At 31.5% G+C, this 9,226-nt stretch overlaps 1 long non-coding RNA gene across 1 annotated transcript; it reads left to right on the forward strand.

The window, feature by feature from the left end:
* The first annotated feature begins 2,866 nt into the window (after positions 1-2,866).
* On the forward strand, positions 2,867-8,571 carry LOC106124973 (uncharacterized). The gene is made up of 3 exons (XR_001228230.1): positions 2,867-2,990; positions 6,958-7,401; positions 8,082-8,571. It is a non-coding gene; the product is annotated as an uncharacterized LOC106124973 (long non-coding RNA).
* Positions 8,572-9,226: the final 655 nt, after the last annotated feature.

Here is a 9,226-nt window from a genome sequence, read left to right on the forward strand (position 1 = left end):
TTCAACCTGTTAAAAAATACAGCTTGTAAATAATTAATATCCAAAACTAAATTTGTAGTAAACAGAAAATTAAAAATTATATTTATTTACATTATTATAAAGAAAGTATTTTAATATCTGATCATTAAATTCAAGCGTTCGCTTCATAGAAAAACAAATAAGTAAAAAACCGTATATAACATGGTCACCCCTGACTTTATTTTTCCAATACGTCCGAGCAAAGTGTGGTCGTACTAATGAACGCTCTCATAAATTCTCGCAAATATTTTCATTTTAACTTTGCGAGCATCACATTACCAGAAGGTAGCCGTTAAAAGTATGCGATGTTAATGAAAGGCATTCCTTTACAGTACGTGGAAAACGTTGTTCCTCTTAAACGAAAGGTTAACGGTAAAAAAGTTATTTTTTATTTTGCCTCTTTATAATACAATTTTGTGTAAACTAGAGATAATTTTTAAACAACTTTAAACGTTCAAATTATTATCAAAATAGTTTTTAACTTGATAACAGAAAAATTTTTCTTACTATGATTATTTTACATTCTTAAAATTGGGCAGAGCGTCGCGTATAACGAGATGTAATATTTAGATTAGGTGCATAACAAGACTTACTGTTAAGTAGAGATTGGTTCAATTGTTATCTTCCGCGGGTTAAGGAATGTCACTAGCAATTAATATATTACATAACTAACCATGTGCTTCTGAGACAAAAATCTCCGTTTAAAACATATTTTTATCTTTGTTTTGTCAAAGATACTGCTTTTGGAAACCCATGATTAATAATTAGCCTATAGTTATACACCAAATGTCACCGTTTCGAGAAGAAACGAGTAAAAACTATATCAATATTTATTTGAAAATCCTTTAAAAATACAAACTGAACAAAGACTAATATTCCAATGTATTTTATCACTTCGTATCTAAGCTATAAAAATAATTTTCCCATCACAAGCGCTATTGAAAACTAAAGCGAGCCGTGGGCGCGCGTTCGCGAGGCAGTAAGTAATTGGTCGAGGGTGAGCGAACGCAAAACGGATATTGTTTTCGTCGATGGAGCTGCCAGTGCCGTTTAAATATCGCTCAACTGTATCGGAGAAAACGAACAGATTAACTTCCTATTCCCTTACAACGTGTAGTACAGCACAGCTACTTTTAAACATTAAAAAACCGCTGGACTTAAAATAAAAACCTTTATATTAAAAAAAAAACTATCAATAAATATCTTGACCAATCAAGACCATTGTACTAAAAGGCTAGTTAGTGGCGGCGGCACATGAAGTGAGTCACCGATACATGATGACCACGATCAGTCTGAAAGGACTGCAGCGACAAAGAAGATGAATCCTACGTCAAAGACATGCCACGTAATTAAGTTGTATACAATAAAACATATATGTGTTTGGGTCTATTGTCATTTACATTAAATGAATCGTTCAAGAATTGAACCCAAGCATCACAGTTCAAAGCTAGTTAATTCTTACTGCTATTTTCATCATCATCAGCTCACTATACTTCCCCTTTAAGGGGCTCGGAGTCTACCGTAAGTCATGGGTGACTAGGCCATAGTCAACCACGCTGGCCAGTGTGGGTTGGTTGATTTCACATCGTCATATCATTGAATTTCTTCTTAGATATGTGCAGGTTGCATCACGATGTTTTCCTTTACCGAAAGAACGTCGGATAAATGTACATATTTAAATCGAAAATCAAAAAACACATTAGTACATGGCGGGATTCGAACCCAGGATCTGCAGATTGCAATGCTTGACCCCTGAGCCACTGACGCTCACTGCTATTTCACTTTATCAGAAATATAAAAGGAAAGTCATTTATAAATATCATCTTGTATTAAGCTGAATGAAACATTGCAAACAAAGGTTGTACGGACAGGGAGTGGGACGGAAAGCGGAAACCAATTAAGTTATACTTTCTGGCAAATGGCAATGAAGATAAATTTTATTACACTTGATTTAACACTATTTGATTTAATTCGTCTTACTACTATACTGATTTAATTTATTATCTATACTAATTCTTTTTATTTATACCTATATTTGATAAAGCAAATCCAACAAGTCTTAAAATTAACATTTATTACGTCACATATTTATTAGTAATTAAAAATATGAAATTAAACAATTTAAAACTTAAAAAGTAGGTTATCAGCTACAACATTTTTTTACTGATTGTTTACTTTAATTTTATTAAAACTTTTATATTTTTATTTGATTTACAATTAAATAAAATGTTTAACTTTCTGATTATATACGAAATTCTAATTTAAATTACTCAATAAAAAATACTGAAACCTATATATATATATATATATCCTTATCATGAACAAATAACGAAAAACATTGTCCTATAAATAATTACTTCATATCATATCATACCTTTTCGACAAAAAAAGATACATTTACATGTGAGATAAAGTGTTAATTCAATCATAACCGTCACGCAACGAACGTGACATTTACAAGCTTTTTACTCTTAAAACGCCATTTGTTTCAAAGTGACATAATAAATCCTGGATCACACAAGGACCATTTCGTAAAAAAAAATTACAATTTTTTTTTCATTCTTATCAAAATTTTAAGTCATCGACAAATGTCACCATCATGTGAATTCACACTTAAAGATAGATTAAAAGATAAAAAAAACTATCATGTTTAAAATAAGTTGTTATTAAACACTTACAAAATATACGACTGTCGTAATTTTATCGTTTGGAACGAATGCAATTCAAAACTCTGTTTTACCAAAACTGCGTTCGTGTGGCAAAGTTCGTTGTGCACGCCTGCCCTAACATCGTAGTTTGAACGCGAGGGCGGTTTCTGGGGCGAGGGGCTGACAGTATGCCGCCCGACGCAGGCCGGCGCGCTCGCCCTAACTTAACTCCGTAAGCTTGGGAGGGCAAAGTTCGCGACCGTACATTATGGAACTGTGAATTATTTTTACAACAAATTTTAAAGTCGGACCAATTTACGAGAGGTAATTTTTTTTATTTTATTTGGGGTTTTATTTGTAATTAAAAGTTTATAAGCTTTAAGCAAAGATATTTAATTCTATAGGCTAGATAAATTAAAGTAAACCGTAAAAAAATTGTAGAGAAACAAATACTTTTTTTTTAAATCAATCCACTTTTTTCCCATATTGTATGGAGGGTTGCTTAATCAGTATTACAATGTGTCACTAAATACTATGATTTTTCGATTAGAGTTTTTACAGCACTTAATTTTTAACAAAACTTAATTTTTAAAAAAACAATAAAAGAGAAAGATATATTCCATAATTATAATCATGTGTTAGCCAAAAAATCAAATCAAATATACATTTAAAATTCGTTTACGAAGCCTTTCCCACGAATGCTTTAAGGCTACATAATAGTTTAATAGCACGAATTCATTCTCAAATCCATTTGAAGCATTTTCAAGGAAGTAGGTAAATGTAAGCAATTTTCAAAGAAGAAAAAAAAACTGAAAACTATGAATAATTTGCAGTTTGGTATATATTGGTATATTGTAAAGCGTTTGTTTTAAATTAATGACTATCATATATTTGGGTACAATTGGTATAGGTATATTGTTAGATCGCAAACTAATTTCACGAAACTCTAGACGTGCCATTAATTTAAATTCGACAAACAATTTATGAGTAAAGTTACGAAATATGTAATTTGTCAGTGACATAGCCTAATGGTGCCGAATAATACTAATCCATTCTCAATCTAGAAACTTTATTAAGAGAATAGTGAATCGAGAACCGATTTCTCTCTTTGTTGTTAGTTCGAGCATCCGTAAACTTTTCCGACTTGTCCTAATATTGGAATCCGATGGGCGGAGGCGAAGAGACGTCGCCGGTTACCACGTTCCACATTCCCTGAAACCGAATAGCTAATAATAGCATTGCTGTATTCACATAAACACACTTACATAAATAGGACAAGTACTTTTTCTAGTTTTATCGCTGTTCAATACAACACAAACATCGTTTTACGTTTATTGTGCGAGACGCTCGTATATTTATATGACGGTCGCTTCCTTTAAAGTATGATCGTTAGAAATTCTATGAGGTTAATCTATTTAAGATACGATTCAACTAACGACACTTTAAAAATTTAAAAGGTATATACAGAACCACATACAACAACATAACTCATGCCCGTAATCTAAAGGGGTAGGCAGAAACCGCAGACTTCCATTTAACGCGGTCCTAAAACACCTCTTCTCTTTATCATCCATACATCTACATATACGTCGGTTTAGGGTGTCCTAATACCGCCCTTCTTGAGGATTTCATTAATATGGTTGGTATAAGTCCGTCTGGTACGGTCTCGAACAACACTGCCACTTAATTTTGCCACATTTTCCTTCTTAATCTCCCTTCATTCATCATGTAAATCGTTACCTACATTTATTTAGTTTATACATTTTTTAGCAATAATAACTGATTATAGAATCAATTTTGACAGAGAAGAAATAGGAAGACTTTAAAATGTAGAACATTAGCAAACCAATGAACAATCATCTTCTCTTTACATAAATAAAACATAAAATACATAGTACAATTTAAATTTAATGGTATTTGAACTATCTAAACCCATCTCATACAGGTGTTCCGCTGAATACTCTCCCATAAACAAAGTTACAGTCAAGACGAATTAGTAAAGGTATCTGGTAAAGCAAACTACGTGTAAACTATGCGTGAAGTGAGATTAGTTTCAAAACGTATTATTTAATAAACATCTAACGCTTTACCCTAAAGTTTTATTGAATTAAAGGTCGGCTTTGTGCAACCGTGTTAACCCCTGTCTAGCTGGCAGGTCCATACAAATTTTAGTTAATGTACGAACCTATCATATTTTAGTTGACGGGCAATTTATCAAGTTATAGGAACTGACCGTGACGTGGCAAAATTGTTATGGACATTCGCACCGGTCGGAAATGGATTTTTGATATTTATTACTTAATTTTATCATACTATTCATAGTAATATTATAAATGTGAAAGTTTGGATGGATAAGAATGTTACTATATACCTCCGAAACGAATTAACAGATCTCGATGAAATATGCATATATGTAGAAAATAGTTACGAAGAACATATAGGCTAATGACCAAGTTTTTTTTATTTGTCGAAGTCGCGAGCAAAAAATAGTAACGGATAAAATTGACCAAACATTTTTAATTTAGTGTTAGGAATCCACACTGAGATCAAGCTCAAGTAACCTTTATATAATTCTGAGTTCGATTACTAATTTTAATACCGTAACCTATATTAAATGTAGCATCCCTTAAGCGGTTACCGTATAATGAAATAAAATCTATTAAATTACTAATGAACCGTGTGTATGAAATACGAGTATGAAATCTAATTTGATGTTCAGCCAGTGTACGTACTTTATTCGATATTGGTATGTGCACACATTTTTTTTTAATGTTCAAACTTTAACGTCGACAATTCAACTTTATTGCCAGTATTTCCAATCGGGAATAAAATATATCTGTTTTGATAGGTGTTACACAGTTGTTATTATACATTGTTTTGTGTAATATAATAAATATTGTTTATGAATTGTATAAAGTTACATAAAATTGTATAAAACCAAGTAAATTTTCAACCAGATGACGTTTTACAAAGATTCGATGTCATAATCTTTACTTTTTCTCTTACTTTTTAAAGTGCTCCCCTCTCAAAAAGGTAATTTCTTAATAAAAATAAATTCTCATTCCTCGCAGTGCAAGTTAAATAGCATTCAACATCTAATGATAAGAAAGAAAATAGAAAAGGAAATGTGGCACATCTTGATTTAGTCGGGCCAAATGTAACACGCCCGTCATCATTACAGGCCACTCTCAGGGGGACTCTACGTTAACAAGAACAAAACTAGGATTCATTGAATAAGATTTTCATTTATTTTTTCATATTTCTTATCTTACTATCTTACTAAAATGCGAATGTTTAGATGGATGGATGGATGTTTGTTTGAAGGTATCTCCAGAATGGATACACGAATTTTGCTGAAATTTGCCGTAGATGTAGAACAGTCCGGAAGAACACGTAGGCTACTAATTATTTTTTAGAATTCCGCACGGACAGAGCAGAGGGCGACAGCTAGTAAAATAAATAAAAGTCTTAGTTACAAAAATAAAACGTTATGAACTACCATTTGAAAACACGATAAAGCGGACTAAAGTCGTTTCAGTTTTAAGTCTGCTGTTTCAGTCAAACGATCCTACTACGGATATTAGCAAGGCGAGTTTCATCGCCGAGCTTAGCTCAAATTATTTCTGACGATAAATTCACAAGATGGCGTTTACACGGCCTTAATAATAACGAGATTTACCATTTCCATTTATTCTTATAAGAAAAATGTAGAAATAATCACAGTATTAGATTTATGCACGGCATAAATAATTTTAATTATTTTATTTACTTTACGACTTGTAAGCTTCTTGGCCAAAACGATAACTTTACAACACACTTCACGTAAATAATAAAGGGAATAGCGAATATGATTTAAAGCAATCTAAATTAAAAATATGCATATCTTGCAATAAGTTTTCTACGGTAAAATAATATTTCAGCAAAAAGATACGATACTTTTGTACCGAGGACTCCACGATGATACTGCTTAGCGACGTTATTATAATCGAACAAAGGGAAAGCAGAAGCACTCAATATAAAAGGGATTGCGAAAAAAAAAAGATCACCTACCGAATTTTTCATTACGATTTATTTTAAAAGCATTTTATACATCTTCGCTATTTAATGTCTCGTTTACATTTTTAAATCACATTTTATAAAACATAGAACATATGATTGAAATAGTTTTAAAAAATATGTTAAACCAAATCTTTATTTTTAATTGTTACATGATTGAATAGGCAAGTATTTTAATTAAATGTCAACATTATAAAATTAACACGCAATTAACGTTCAAATCATTCTGTTTCAGATTACCGCGTTGCAAAATCATCATTGGCTAACAATAAACTGTAATAATGTATTGATAAATACAGGCCTAATGAATGCGTCTATAACTAAACAATCTATAAATAAAATACAATGCAAAGGTACAGAATGTGACCAGAATTAAAGGATGCAACTAGTAATGATAAATTTCCTAATAATGTTCGACGTGGTGTTTATATTCTTTTTGTTCTTAATCGCGGTCACATGCGTTATGAATTACATGCCTGGTCGCAGCAAGAAGCAGGAAGCTACAGAGGATGAAGTGGAGGATGACGTCATTCCTCCACCTCCGCTGTTTGCTGGAGAAGATATCGAGAGGCAAGCTTCAACCAGTAGAGATACGTATGTGGTTATATCACCTCCGATCGACAATCACAAAACCAAAGATGGATGTCCTATTCACGTGGTCTAGCGTAAGCACTGATGAGTAAGTTCTTTACTTTATTTCTTTGAAAAACTTAATGAATATATTTAGTAGAAATCGTGAAAGCCGGCTTTGTTTTAAAATAATTACCTTATTCTTGATTAAATTTTTATTATCTGTATAATTAGTAACCCTAAATCCTTTCTATAGTTATTTTAAAACACTCTCTGATATCTATCCCAACTCGTAAGCTTCATTAATCCTTATACAAACACTGGAATCCCTATAAAAGGAGTTTAAGGCTTCTATTAGCTATTCGAACAAAACACGTCCAGTAATGGCCGCCCATCCTGAATCCCTATTCTATTTATTTAACCACAGCGAACTTATACAACGTCACAAAACATGTTACTCATTTGATCAAATCGAAAATGGTTCATTAACAAATAACTTTTAACAAGATAAGACGGAATTAGCAAAACAATTGAACGAAGAAGGAATTAGGAAGTATGGCATGGTACAGTCAGCTGCATAAAAATGTATACATTTATAAAACTTCAGAGACTTGTACACGTCTTCGATTTAAAATATACGTATATACATATTCGTTACAAGCTTGTATTTGCGTTTAGAAGCATAAGGATGGATACTTGCACACATATTTTAGAAACCGAAGGCATGTATACATGTTTATGCAGCTGACTGTACATGACGTAAATGTTAAACGTTTTTTTCTTTTACAGATCAACGTAGGAGTTTATTCTAAAGAAGCCTTATAAGAATGTAGTGTCGAAGAAAATAATAGTAGTCATTTTATACCAATTAGTCGAATTAAAGAAATAATCTTGTTGCAAGAAAAAATGGAACATTTTGGGACACAAGTGTTAGTAACACAATGAAACGGTTAGTATTCTGAGGATCGAGGGTAACCAAGCATAGTTCTGAGTTAGTAACAATACATAAGAAAATCCTTTGTTTGAAAATATTTATAGAGAGGTATTTACATTAGAAGAATACAAAAATTGTTTCGAGACTAGAATATATTTTATTTATCCACGAAGCTTGGCGCAGCGTTGGCAATTGTTTTGTTATTTCCATTGTAGTTATAGCTGCTTCGAAAGTCGGTGTTAACCTATTGTAAATTTAATTCAAGTGACAGTATTGACATTTCAAACATTCTCCTTGATGAGACAGAGACAACAAGATGTGTTAGTAAAATGTCACGCCAGTCTCCCAGACTCAGTAATGAACGATTGTTCATCATTATAAAGGTTCTAATAATAATCATTTTACGCGTGTTTATACATTGCATAAATGCTTAAGATCGATGTGACTGAATTATAGGTAGCATTATATATAAATTATTATTAAGAAATCGTTTGCTAGCTATTATGTGCCTAACTTAGGTCCCGTTATATCGCTTATAATAATGTTCACTAAATTTCTTGCATTATGCTAGTATATACAATTACAGAGTTTATTTTTCTATCTTTTATATAATTTACGGTAAATTTAATTAGCAATTAATTTGTTTGTGTTTTATTTATTGAAAGATATATTATTTAATTTGTTTACAATTTCCTAATTAAAATTAATTAAATATTAGAATTCAGGATTAGGGTAAATTTAGAATTAAGATTCGTATAATAAAAAAGACAATACATGTATTACGAAACTTTTCTCTTGATGTATCTTTTATTTTTCGATGAGTAGTAAATGTAAGATTAATAAATCCAATGATTTAAATATTGCTATAAAAATATACTAAAATAATCTAAAGGGCAATAACATGTTAATCGTCTTGATCACTTTTGACAGAATAGTTTTAGAAATAAAAAAAAAACTTGTATTACAAACCAACGTGAAAGTATTGATAAATTATTGTTAT

The sequence above is a fragment of the Papilio xuthus genome, unplaced genomic scaffold (genome assembly GCF_000836235.2).
Source record: "Papilio xuthus unplaced genomic scaffold, Pxut_1.1 DF828952.1, whole genome shotgun sequence".
In the NCBI taxonomy this organism is placed as follows: Eukaryota; Metazoa; Arthropoda; class Insecta; order Lepidoptera; family Papilionidae; genus Papilio; species Papilio xuthus.